Source organism: Silene latifolia, chromosome Y (assembly GCF_048544455.1).
Source record: "Silene latifolia isolate original U9 population chromosome Y, ASM4854445v1, whole genome shotgun sequence".
In the NCBI taxonomy this organism is placed as follows: Eukaryota; Viridiplantae; Streptophyta; class Magnoliopsida; order Caryophyllales; family Caryophyllaceae; genus Silene; species Silene latifolia.
The window spans coordinates 13,463,288-13,476,525 of NC_133538.1; the positions used below are offsets into that span (position 1 = coordinate 13,463,288).

At 38.7% G+C, this 13,238-nt stretch overlaps 1 long non-coding RNA gene across 1 annotated transcript; it reads left to right on the forward strand.

Annotated features, from left to right (window-relative positions):
* Positions 1 to 8,721: 8,721 nt before the first annotated feature.
* On the forward strand, positions 8,722 to 11,813 carry LOC141627045 (uncharacterized). Its single transcript, XR_012536610.1, has 4 exons — positions 8,722 to 9,023; positions 10,299 to 10,396; positions 10,992 to 11,103; positions 11,491 to 11,813. It is a non-coding gene; the product is annotated as an uncharacterized LOC141627045 (long non-coding RNA).
* The last annotated feature ends 1,425 nt before the right edge of the window (positions 11,814 to 13,238 follow it).

The following is a 13,238-nucleotide window of genomic DNA, read 5'->3' on the forward strand; positions in this document are numbered from 1 at the left end:
GTCTGAGAACCAATCGGGTAGAAAGATTAAAACACTACGATCAGACCGTGGTGGCGAGTATCTTTCACACGAGTTTGATCAACACCTTAAGGATCATGGGATTGCCTTACGCTTAACTCCACCGAACACCTCGGTTGAATGGTGTGTCCGAATGGAGAAATCGAACACTACTTGATATGGTTCGATCCATGATGAGTTACACCGTATTGCCTCGATTCATTATGGGGTTATGCTCTTAATCACCTGCTCTAATACTTAACCAAGTCCGTCTAAAGTCGTGACAAGACACCATATGAACTATGGAAGGGAACGGTCCCCAACTTGTCCTTTATACGGGTTTGGGGCTGCGAGGCTTATGTCAAGTGGAGACACGAGGATAAGCTCGGCCCGCGATCGGTCAAGACATACTTTATAGGTTATCCTAAAGGAACATTTGGTCATTACTTCTATTCGCCAACCGAACAACGTGTATTTGTTGCGGCTAGTGCGACGTTCTTAGAGTAGGAGTTTCTCGAGAACGCGAAGAGTAATAGAACCTTCGAGCTCGGGAGATTCCGAACCAAATGCCGAGCAACCATTGGAGGAACCAGTTCCTTCAATCCCTACTGCGGTTTAGTATTCTTTGAGGAACCTAGGAGGTCGGGAAGAGTCTCTATTCCTCCGGACAGATACATAGGGATGGTTGAGGAACATGACATAGATGACATTCTGCTCTTAACGAGTAGTGAACCCGCAACCTATAAAGGTGCCATGACTAGTTCCGACTCAAAGCTATGGCTTGAGGCCATGCAATCCGAGATGGACTCCATGTATGAGAACAACGTATGGGATCTTGTTGACTTGCCGCTAAGGTTCGTCCCTTCAATGCAAATGGCTTTACAAGATAAAGCATTCTGTGGAAGGTCAACAAGATATCTATAAAGCACGATTAGTTGCTAAAGGTTTCACCCAAGTGCCAGGTTTGCACTACGATGAAATTTTTGCACCCGTAGTCATCTTTGCGTTCCCATTCGGATTATCTTAGCGATTGCCGCTTTTCATGACTATGAAATTTGGCGGATGGATGTGAAAACCGCCTTCTTAAACGGTTATTTGGAGGAAGAGTTGTACATGGTACAACCCGAAGGTTTCATCGATCCTAAACATCCTAAGAAAGTATGCAAGCTTAAGCGTTCCATTTATGGACTTAAGCAAGCTTCTCGGAGTTGGAATCATCGTTTCGACCAAGTGATAAAAGAGAATGGATTTACTCGATCGGTCAAGGAACCATGTCTATATATCAAGTCGAGTGGGAGCAAGATTGTCTTCCTAATATTGTAAGTTGATGACATACTCCTGATTGGGAATGACATACCTCTCTTAACTTCGGTAAAAGTATGGTTGAAGAACCATTTCCAGATGAAAGATCTGGGTGAGGCACAAAGAATTTTGGGCATCCGTATCTATCGAGATAGATCACGTCTGATGTTATCTCTCAGTCAGGAGTCTTATATAGACAAGATTCTAGAGAGATTCAGCATGATTAACTCCAAAAAGGGGTTTCTTCCCATGGCTCTAGGGGTGCATTTGAGCAAGTCTCAGGCACCAAAGACACCGGAAGAGATAGAGCGCATGACCCGGATTCCTTATGCTTCGGCAATAGGATCAATCATGTATGCCATGATATGCACACATCCGGACGTGGCATATGCATTGAGTATGACAAGTCGATTCCAACAAAGATCCAGGTGAATCACATTGGATGGTCACAAGAACATTCTTAAGTACCTACGGAGGACTAAAGATTGGGCATTGACTTATGCAAAGCGATCAAAAGCTATGCGCAACCGATTCTGTGATGCTAGCTTCCAAACGGATCGAGATGACTCGAAATCTCGGTGCCGATTCGTTTTTACTCTTAATGGCGCTGCATCAGGTGGAAGAGTTCCAAACAAAGTGTTACAAGAGATTCTACGACTGAGTCCGAGTACTATGCCGCGTCTGAAGCTGCAAAGGAAGCGATATGGATGCGTCAATTCCTACAAGGACTATCTGTAGTGCCTAGTTCGAATGACCCGATCACCATCTATTGCGACAATAGAGGTGCCATCTTCCAGGCTAAGGAGCCTAAGTCTAGCAACAAGTCTAGACACGTACAACGGAAAGCTCATCTAATCCGAGATTACGTGGAGCAAAAGGAGATAGTGATAGAAAAGATTGCTACAGATGATAATATAGCAGATCCTCTCACTAAACCATTACGACAAGATAAGCATGAAGGGCATGTTATTTCCATGGGAATTAAACGTGTTCCTGAGTTGTAGTACTCTTTTATGGATTAGATTCTTTTTCTCGTGTACTCTATACGACATCATCATTTTGATATTTATATATTTTGTTTTTCATGTGGAGTTGTACGACTATCTTGAACACCACAAAGTGAACTGAACAAACATTATATTTTTGGTCCTTAATTGCCCAAGTGAGCTGATAACTCTTGCAATTATTTTGTGACGCTGGTTGATGGTGGGTTCAACGAGCCATAAGTCAAACGGTTGACTGACCAATCACAGAGGCGAGTTATACGGATATCTCGTAGGACACAATTGTGACAACGACGTGGAGTCCTAAATGTTTTATAACATTCGGTGCCAGGTCGTGGATAGGACCTCCATGGTGATCCCAAGAGTCGATTCTTTTGACTATCGACTGTCTCTTGAGACTAAGGAAGATTTTGAGTGACTTTGGTTTCTTTCTCACGGTCTTCCGTAACAGGGGGCCAAGTAGATTTTTTCTGGGTCATTTCATACTGTGCTTAAATCGGCAGGAGTCGAGTTGAAGGAAATATTCAGCCTTTATCAGGTACTCGATATTTCTCGGGGCCACTCGAGGAGTCAGAATCGAAATGCATGGCCATGCTCGAATACGGATTCGTTTTATCGCTTAAGTTACTCTCTAGTCGGGAAACCACTCTTGATCTGATCGATTGTAAAATACGACCTTTGCGGATACGGATCTGCAAATTGTTTTACATTGAGTGGGAGAAATTTTAAATGGATATGAGAATCGGTTATCGCACATACACTTGTACGGACAAGTGGGAGTTTGTTGGAGCCGGTGTCCTCCAGTTAGTGCGGATAACATTATTGCACGTGCACTTGTACGGACAAATGGGAGCTTGTTGGGGCTGGTGTCCTCCACAGTTAGTGCAATGACATATAAATCTCTAAAAGGATCAAAGGGTATACTTTTGTATTATTATCAGTTGGTCCACGTTTATCAATAACGGTTGGCTTGCTAGATAAGTTTGACGTTATTTTCATACAGATGGCGGTGATCAACTGGTCCCTAAAAGTCACACCTATAGGATACGTTTGAGAGATGTGACGGTATGAAAATACAATCATGTTGATGCCTAATATGACTAAGCAGTTAGTCGAGTTATTGACTAATAATTAGTCAAACGCGATGTTGAGATATTTATTTAATACGGATTAAATAATACTGGCTAAGGTGAATTAAGCGGTTAATTCGTAAATTGAATATAAACGGTTATATTTAATTAATGTATATTGAATTGATTAATTATACAATATTGTCATTGTCGGACAAATAATAATATGTCGACTGATTCATGTTACTAGTCGATATTTTAATATCCGATATAGGATGACGATTTATAATTAAAACCCATCATATACCATTTAGCAAAACGAGTCGGACCACGAGTTAAATAAGGAGAAAGTGGAAAGCCCACTCCCCCCTTGAGCTCACGGTTGGCCGAGAAGAACAAAAGGAGAGTTCTTCTCTCCCTTTGACCTAATCATTTTTCATTTGAAGAAAAATTAGGGTTTTGGAGTATTTTTCTCTGAAATTCTAGATCTCACATCAAAAACCTCACAAAAGCTCTCTCAATATTGCAAGGCAATCAGAGAGCAATTTCTAGCACAAGGGCATAGTCTCGGGCGATCTTGGGTGCAACAATTAGGAGGAAATCTACGTTGATTTCTGTTCTTAGGCCGATTTGCATAGGACCCGAGGTTGATTCTTATTCTTTTATCGTTTCTCTTGCTTTTTTCGTTTATGACAATTAATCACATGGTAAATTCCGTTATAGTCCTTAATTTTAAGGGGTTTTATACGGATATTACGCTTCAAGTGGTATCAGAGCGAGGCCACGTATATTTTCATTGTGATTTTCATAAAACGATTTGAATCGATATTTTTGTCTTGAAAACCGTGCCATGTATGCTCACGGTGATCGATCGATCGAGGACTTTAGTGTCTCGATCGATTGGTTTTATTTTTCGATTTGTTCTTTGCATATTGTTATTTTAAACGATAATTATAGCAATATGTTAAGGTTTTGTCAATTGTAGATTTAATTTTATACGAATTAGGTCTAAATTACAATTGGTTTTTGTTTTGACAAATCGATTTCAACGAGGGTTTTTTTGTTTCGTTTTTTTTAAAACCCTAACTGTTCGATCGAGAAGTCCTCGTACTCGATCGAAGCAGTTGTTATAATAAAAGTACTCGATCGACCTCGAGTTCAGTCGATCGAGCACTTTCTGTTTGGCAAACCACTCGATCGACTGGCAGTATCAGTCGATCGAGCCCTTTTTTGTTCTGGCCGCGCTGAAAAGAAAAAAAAAGTTTTTTTGTGTTTTATTTTTTTTCTCGGCCTAATATGTACATAATACGGATTTTGTGCACTCGCTTGATTGTGAAACGGTTCACACACGTACCATTTAGTTATTTTAAAGCGGTTTAAAGTAACGGATTGTAATGAATTAAAATTAAGTTGATAAAAGCGGTTTTGTCATATAATTTTAAGCGTTAAAAGGTGGTTTGGATAAATTTAACATAATTACGGAATTATGTCACGAATAAATTTTTGTTTTAGTTGATGCATCTTTTATTTATCGTTACTTTTGAATGCCATGAATGTTTTTATTACGTATTTAATTTTACAAACGGTTGTATCTTAGTGTGGCCTTAGTAGAACGTGTTACCGTAATGATGGAACACGGTCTTGGTTGTATTTTGAGATCTCGCATCTCCGTTTTGGATTTTTCATTGTAATTACAGTTTTAATTTAGAATGTAAATAGGTTTATATTTTGTAAATTTTAAATTGTAATTTTGAGAAGACCAAAGATGGAGATCGGATGCTCACTCCCGCTGCATGGATCAAGATGGAACATCAAGACAAGCTTCGCGGGTCCAACGGTGGATTCCAAAGTTGTATTATGTTTTTTTTGCTAGGATAGGCCACACTAGGACTTTTATTTACGTTTTGCATTTTTTACGTTTTTCATCGTAACGATAGTTTGCATCATATTCCGCCTAAAACCAAACCACCTAATATTCGCATGAAAACTGACTCATATAGAGGTTACACGTTAGTTTTATATGACATACAGATGTCACACGGAATTAATAAGTCATCACCTAAGTTAATTCATTCACGTAATGCTAGACTTTCATTCACTTTAAATGAATTGAAACTAAGTTGATGGGATCTTCCTCGTATAACCAAAAAAATTGAGAACAGTCTTTATAGGTCAAACTCTAATGAATCCCTTCTTCGTCGGTAGGCATAAAATGACCCCTTCTACGTCGGGTAAGTTGGAACTGATTGACCTATTTTATCTCAACACTATGGTCACTCGTACGATCCTGTGATTATGGTGGACTACAGATAGGATTTACGAAAATCTATCGACCGAGAGTTCAAACGGTAGAACTAGCCAAACAGTTGGTTTATCAATTTACAGAAATTGAGTCTTGGGATCATTTGTATAATTCTTGAGGTAGATCGATTATACAAGTGCAATGAGTCTACACGTTAAAATGAATTTTAATTAGACTTAAATCACCTCGATGAGTTGCTTATTTCGTTTTGTTTTTCTTTCTTTTTCAGTGTAGAACACGATCATTTAAACTGCTAATAACAAAATGGCTGGCCGTATGAACGACCCAATGCCAAGTGCCACATTGGACCGTGAGTCCTGGCGGATCTTCATGAATCGGATGAATCGGTCTACTCGATCGAAGAATGATGGATCAAACTTCGCGGATGGGAGGCGGCATTACGGAATGCCGCCATCGGCGACGGAAGCTCAAATATCTGATAGAGCCCATCCTGCCAAACCCAGGCCCCACGGCTGGAGCTAACGAGATCGCCACGTATAGCGATTTTGTCATGGAAGCGGGTGCGATAAAAAACGTACTCAGACGATCTTGGGTGCAACAATTAGGAGGAAATCTACGTTGATTTCTATTCTTAGGCCGATTTGCATAGGACCCGAGGTTGATTCTTATTCTTTTATTGTTTCTCTTGTTTTTTTCGTTTATGACAATTAATCACATGGTAAATTACGTTATAGTCCTTAATTTTAAGGGGTTTTATACGGATATTACCCTTCATAGTGAGGCACACAACTCAAGCAAACAAACACGTCATTGTGAAATAAGACGATTTTCCACCTCATTCACGTTTTTCGAGCCTAGGGAGCGGGAACGGGGACCAAAATGCAAAGTAAAAGCACCCCTATACTCCTAAACAGGTTTCTAATCTGATGCAATCATCAATTTCACTCAAAAACGGGCCCAACAAAAATGCCCAAATCGATTTTCGAGGGGTTAGGGTTTCGCCCTAATTCAATTAACAAAAAGACAAACAAATTCAAATGGATTCAAGAGGATTGACATACCTTGAGATGACATGATGTTTGTAGCACGAAAGCAAGCAAACGAAGAGATCAAAACTGGCAATTTTGCGGATTTTCGTAGTTTTGGTGAAGAAGACGAAGTAAATGAGGAGCTTAGGCTTCTCGCGTCTTTTTACAGAAAAATAAGGAGCCCCTTCCATCGCAGGAAGGCTCGCACCTCAATGAGGTGTTCCCTACTTATTCAGCGGAATTTTGGGCTTTGGCCCAATTCCCACACCATTTCCACAAATTTCAAATGACGGAATTAAAAACCGTCATTTTCTCAAACAAATACAAAATAGTGAAATTCAAATTCGCTATTTTCGCAGATTTCAAATTTTCAATGACGGAATTAAAAACCGTCATTTTCTCAAACAAATACAAAATAGTGAAATTCAAATTCGCTATTTCCGCAAATTTCAAACTTTCCACAACGGCATTAAAAACCGTCATTTTCAAACAAAAATACAAAACAGTGAAATTCAAATTCGCTATTTCACAAAATTTTCGACAACATTTCCAAGTCACAGAAAACAAATAGTGAAATTCAAATTCACTATTTTCAAATTTCAAACAAACGGCATTAAAAACCGTCACACCTTCGAACAAGATGGTGAAATTCAAATTCACTACTCCTTACAAATTCCAAATCACGGGAAGAGGGAGTCAAAACCGTTGTCCCCCAAACACACATCAAATAGCAGAATACACATCTGCCCTTTTCTACGAACTTCCAACAAACGGCAATAAAAACCGTTGCCTCTCTTCGGGATTCGAAATCACCGCCGTCCACAGCAGCCAGGCTCACAAGCCTATCTCTTTTCGGCACTACGAACATCCAATATGAACACCGAAATTCCCCAGCAGGATATCGGAGGCCTCCTCATGGAGCCCGCTAAACTCAACGACCTCTCGAAATAGGCCCGTCTAACACGGCTATTTGCCACAGTCGATCATTCGACCTTCAACATGGCTGGCGAGCCTCACAACGCACATTCAACATGGCTGGCGAGCCTCACAACGCACATTCAACATGGCTGGCGAGCCTTACAACGAAGATTCAACATGGCTAGCGAGCCTCACAATGCACATTCAACATGGCTGGCGAGCCTCACAATGCACATTCAACATGGCTGGCGAGCCTCACAACGCACATTCAACATGGCTGGCGAGCCTCACAATGCACATTCAGTATGGCCGGTGAGCCTCACAACGCACACCTTCAACATGGCTGGTGAGCCCCATCATATACGCAACCCGGATGGCGAGCCTTTCCCCGTAAATAAGAAATAGTTCAAGGACATATTCCGGAGATGCCTCAGGTATGACTCCTTCTTATGGCTAGTGAGCCTTCATACGTAGTCTAACGGACTTTAAATGACCTGTACGGACAGTCGACAGACTCTAAATTTTTCCCGACGACAGGTCCAGTGTATCCCCGAGTCGCCTTGGTGTCGTCCTTCCCGACGGCAGGTCCTTGGCCCGAACCCTTTCGAGCCGCCTTGACGTCGCTTTGGTGTCCAGGATGTAATCTTCAATTGACCTGGGGGCTATACTTTGACTTTCGCCCTGTCCAAGTCTCAGTCAAAGTGGGGGCTCTGTAGATACCCAGTATCTATCGAGTCTCCAACAAACACCCGATGATTATCGGACTACAACATGCTTAGGAATCGCAGCATTTAATCGACAGTTCTGTATAACTATACGTCGTAAAAATCAAAACGATTTCGAAAACAAAATATTTAAAAACTTTTCAAAAGTACCTGGATGTTTAATGCATGATGACGGGTCGCAATGACACTAACTAGAGTAAAAACAGACACCGGACCCAAAACTGACTCAAAAATTCAAATCCCGACTCCAACAACCACTAGTAGAAAAACATTAATTTGCGGCTCTTCATTTGCGGCGTTTTTGCCAAAAAGCAGCAAATAAAAATTGAATTAATTTTTTTTTTAAAAACACAAGGTTATTTGATGCGTTTACTGAAAAAAATGCCGCAAATAGAACAATATGAGGCGTTTTATCCCCAAACGCAGCAATAAGATAATGGATATTTACAAGAAAAGCAAGTAACACTTCCTCACTCACTCATCCCTGTCAAAGACAACAAGTCCAAATCCCTAATTTTGTTTCATTATTTCTCACTTTCTCCCTCATCCCTCACAGTCCAAATCACAACTTTCCAAACACCAGTCTTCACCCGCATGCACGCCCTCACAAAATGCGTCAAATCTCGTCGGCTCGACATTTCCCCACCGCGCCGGATGTCACTATATCTCCCTCACCACAGGCGGTGCCTTCCTTTCACTCTCTCCTTAACTAATAGGTAAAATTATTCCCTTGAATGATTTAATTTAGCTTTTAGGGTTTCTGGGTGATTCAAAATTAGTATCTTAGTAATTTTACTTTAGATATGAAATGATAAATTATATGCTTATAGCATAATTGTTGTTGTATTTGGCTTTAGTTATGCTTAATTATCATTTCATGACAAAAATAACATCATTAGCATCCTAATTTTACCGATTGAAGTTGTAGCTGTTCATTTATTTGTGAACTTTGATGATTTTATGGCATTGGTTTGTAAATTATAATTATTAGACTATTAAGTCTCATAACCAACACCAAACGGAGGTGTAAGTGTGTAACTATGCCACATCATTTGATATTTAGGACAGTTGAAACATAGGTACCAGATGCATTGAAGTAGTTATAATTTGTTTTGTTTCCTAACAAATAGACTATTTAGGACTGTTTGAAATGGGTGTTCACCTAGCGTGCTTTGTTTATTTGAGTCATGGGAGGATAAGAATGCTTATTTAGATGGCATTTCATTTTAATTGTTTTACTGTTTCCAACTTCTATAATCTTTATTAAGAGATGATTCACTTGTTTTAGCCTATTACATTGTTAGAATAATCCCACTTTATTTGAGCTTGACGTGGTGCTTGGTGATCTTTATGAACAGACTAGAATTTTAGCAAGTTTAACTCACAATCTACTGGAGCCTTAGAAACACTTGGCTATTGACATGTTATAGTTTAGATCTCCCAAGTGAGAAAGTATTCAAATATCATATCATAAAAACTGATAGTTTCTGAATGTTAAAGAACAAATCGTAAGCAGAATTTTTCAGAAAAATAAATTACAGCTGCAGGAGATTAAATTGCATGCTCACCTGGGATTGAGGTTACCCTTGACTACTTTCTATCCGTATTTTCTCCATCGAAACCCATCATAAAGGATGTCAATCTCACTGGTGTGATTAGTTCAGCATTCTTTTATATTGTCGAGCACTAGCAGTCTCTTTGAGGCCTCATTTGAATCAAGAATCAACCCGAAGTTGTGGACTATAACTCGAGATATAAAGGTTTGAGTAACAACGGGTCATCTATGAATTGTTCAGTGATATTAAGAATATGAAATTTGACCAAATAGTGTGTAGGATATGGATTTCTAAAGACATCATTCTTGCAATTTGGACTGTTCGAGGGACTGACATTTGAGATTGGCTGTTGGAGTGTCATTGTAGCATTGATATGCATATTGATAATTAGCTTGTTCTATTGCTTGTTTATGATTTTGTCAATGCATGATTCAGGGATGTTTTGCGTCTTTCTGAACTGAAACAGATTCCTTACCTGACAAACAAAGAAGGTGACGCTAGTTGAGAAGATAGCTTAGCTTGTTGAAAATAAGGTACTGGTTTCCATTTCAACATGTAAGTTTATGTAAGTTGGCCTAATTGAACTAGCATACTTCGTATTACTTATATGAAGCTAACTAATACTAATCAGATTATTAAAAAGATGTTTTGGTAACGATCTTCCCCATACCGCTGCTTAGTTAGTTGTCTAAATTAATTTTGTATGATCGATATTAGTATGGTGTTTCTTAGATAGGTTTTGTTTGGACACTTTTGCAACTGAGTATTAGAACTTCTCCATTAGTGAGTCCTGAACATGGAATGGCAATATTCCTGTCCAATAACCCATCCCAGACTGCCATATCAGGTTCCAAGTTTAGTCATTTTTGCTATCATACTGCCATATCAGGTTCCAAGTTTAGTCATTTTTGTATTAGATTACTTTGGTCGTGATCTTGTGGCTAAGCTTGACACCATATTTGCTTCAAATTTAATCCTATAGATATTAATTACTTGTCTTGTGGACCTTGTTTTTGGTCATATAAGTTTGTTTTAGCTGTAGCTCAAAGTTAATGAACATGGTAATTGGTACTACTAAGTATTTTGTTTAAAGTCAACTGTAAATTTTAAGTGAGCATATTTTCACAGGTCTGCTGGAAAATGAAAGGTTGATTGTTCTGGTATGTGCCTACTGCTAAAGCTGTTGAAGGTTGCAAGCTTGTTAGGAAGGAAAAGTACTCTCTTTGCTAGCCTGATCAAAGTAAATTTTCTAGATATACTTGAAGTGCCTATAAAGTATGATATCTGATATTCAATACTATCTCTAGTCCAAGCCAAGTTCCCCTGAAATTGAAGATTCAATACACCCTCAACATACTACATTACCATTTGCAACTATTTAACATCAAATTCGAACGGTCCTGACATCCTACAGTTACTATTCCATGAATTAATCAAATTATTTTCTGATAATAACTAATCGAAGCAGCTTAGCAGCCGCATTGGATTCTATTAGACTTCTGTGAAATTTGTGATGCTACTGGGTCTTGTGTATCTTTATATTTAGTTTTCATTTGTTTTTGACTTGTTCGCCAAAGGTACTCATTGAAGGCAGTTAAGGTAATGTATTCTGTTGCATTAATGACAGGTGAACATCCAGTAAAAGCGGTCGATATGTCAGACGGATGGATATATCCTTTAGTGCATCAGCTTCTTCACATCTTAAACAAAAACCAGATGGCTCTAACGTAGCAGCTGCAGCCTGCAGAAGCTCAAGTGGTCAGCTGAGATGGTGGTGTTGCTAGGCGTCTAGAGTATTTAGTTAAATTCTTTAAGTTTTATATTGCATTTGTACTATTTTTGAATCATGTATGTGTTTTAGTTCTATTTGATGTATGAATTTAGAATACTTACTAAAATCATTTAAGATTGTGTTATGGAAAAATATATCTGAGAGTTAAGTTAAAATCATTTGATATTATTAGATTTTGTAAAAAAAAAAAAAAAAAAAAAAAAAAAAAAAAAAAAAAAAAAAATTTTTTTTTTTTTTTTTTACTATTTGCGGCGTTTTTTCAAAAAAACGCCGCAAATAAGAGATTTATTTGCGGCGTTTTTTAAACGCCGCAAATAACATTGCTATTTGCGGCCCCCTTATTTGCTGCTACATCAAAAACGCCGCAAAAGGCCCCTTTTTTGGAGCCGCAAATAAATATTTTTGTACTAGTGAACGAGTCAAACCGAGTCAAACACAAAAAACAAACTTCTCAAAACTTCCATGTTAAGTATTCCCGGAATACTTGAATGGTCAAGTACAAATCATGTCATCCAAAACATAGGATAGAACAACTCATGATTTCAATTGCGTGATAGTGACAAGACACCTCGAAGACCCGCAAAATGGCTCACGCCTCTTCGAGTAGCCCATGCGGCCACGTCGCTCAAAATGCACACAACCACCCATTTCTCTATAAATGCCACCATTTGAAGGTACGCGAGTGTCCGCCCCCTCATCTCTCCCTTAAAATTCTCGACTCGACTTCTTAAGTCACAAACCGACACGTATTTTTGACCTACCGATCAAAAATACAAGCCATTCACATTGTTTGGTACCGTCATCGTGCATTAAATCACTTGACCGACCATCTCGACCAACTACACCATCACTAAACTAAACAAAACACTCTTTACATTGCTAAAACAGTTTTCAACCGAGTTTTCCGACCTAACAAGTTGTTATACTTACGTCGATTTCTCATCTCAAGCCTAGCATGTAAGTATGAGGGTGTAAAAATCCTCTTGTTTTATGTCTTTTATCAGTTTTATGACTATAACATGCTAAAACTTGCATAATATGGTCCAAAATACGGATCGAATGAGCCAAAACTGAGTTTTGACCAAAACAAAAGGCCCTAAACACCACTAGGTACCTCGCGCCTCAATGGGGTGCTCTGGTCAGAACTAAAACGTGTTTGAGTTCATTCTTTCCATTTTCCAAACCGGTTTTTACCATTTCAAATCATTTTTATGATGAATCTTTTTAACCATAAAACATTTTCACCTTTGGTTCCTCATACCATGACGGTTTAATCCGTGTTTCGGTGATAATATTTGGTTAATTACATTTTAAAAGGTATTTTAAAACCATTTATTTCATTTCTTTACATTTCAAAACCAACGTATTAGTCATAAATGCAAAGTCATTCTTGGTCCCACATACCATGTCGGTTTTTAACCCGAGTACGATGATAAACATTGGCTAATTACAAACAAATGAACTTAATACAATTAGTTCATAATCATTTTTCAAAACTATTCATGTCAAGATTGCAAAACCGAACCCGACGTCGAATATTGTCAATACAATGATGATTATTCAAGTCATGTTCCTCATATTAA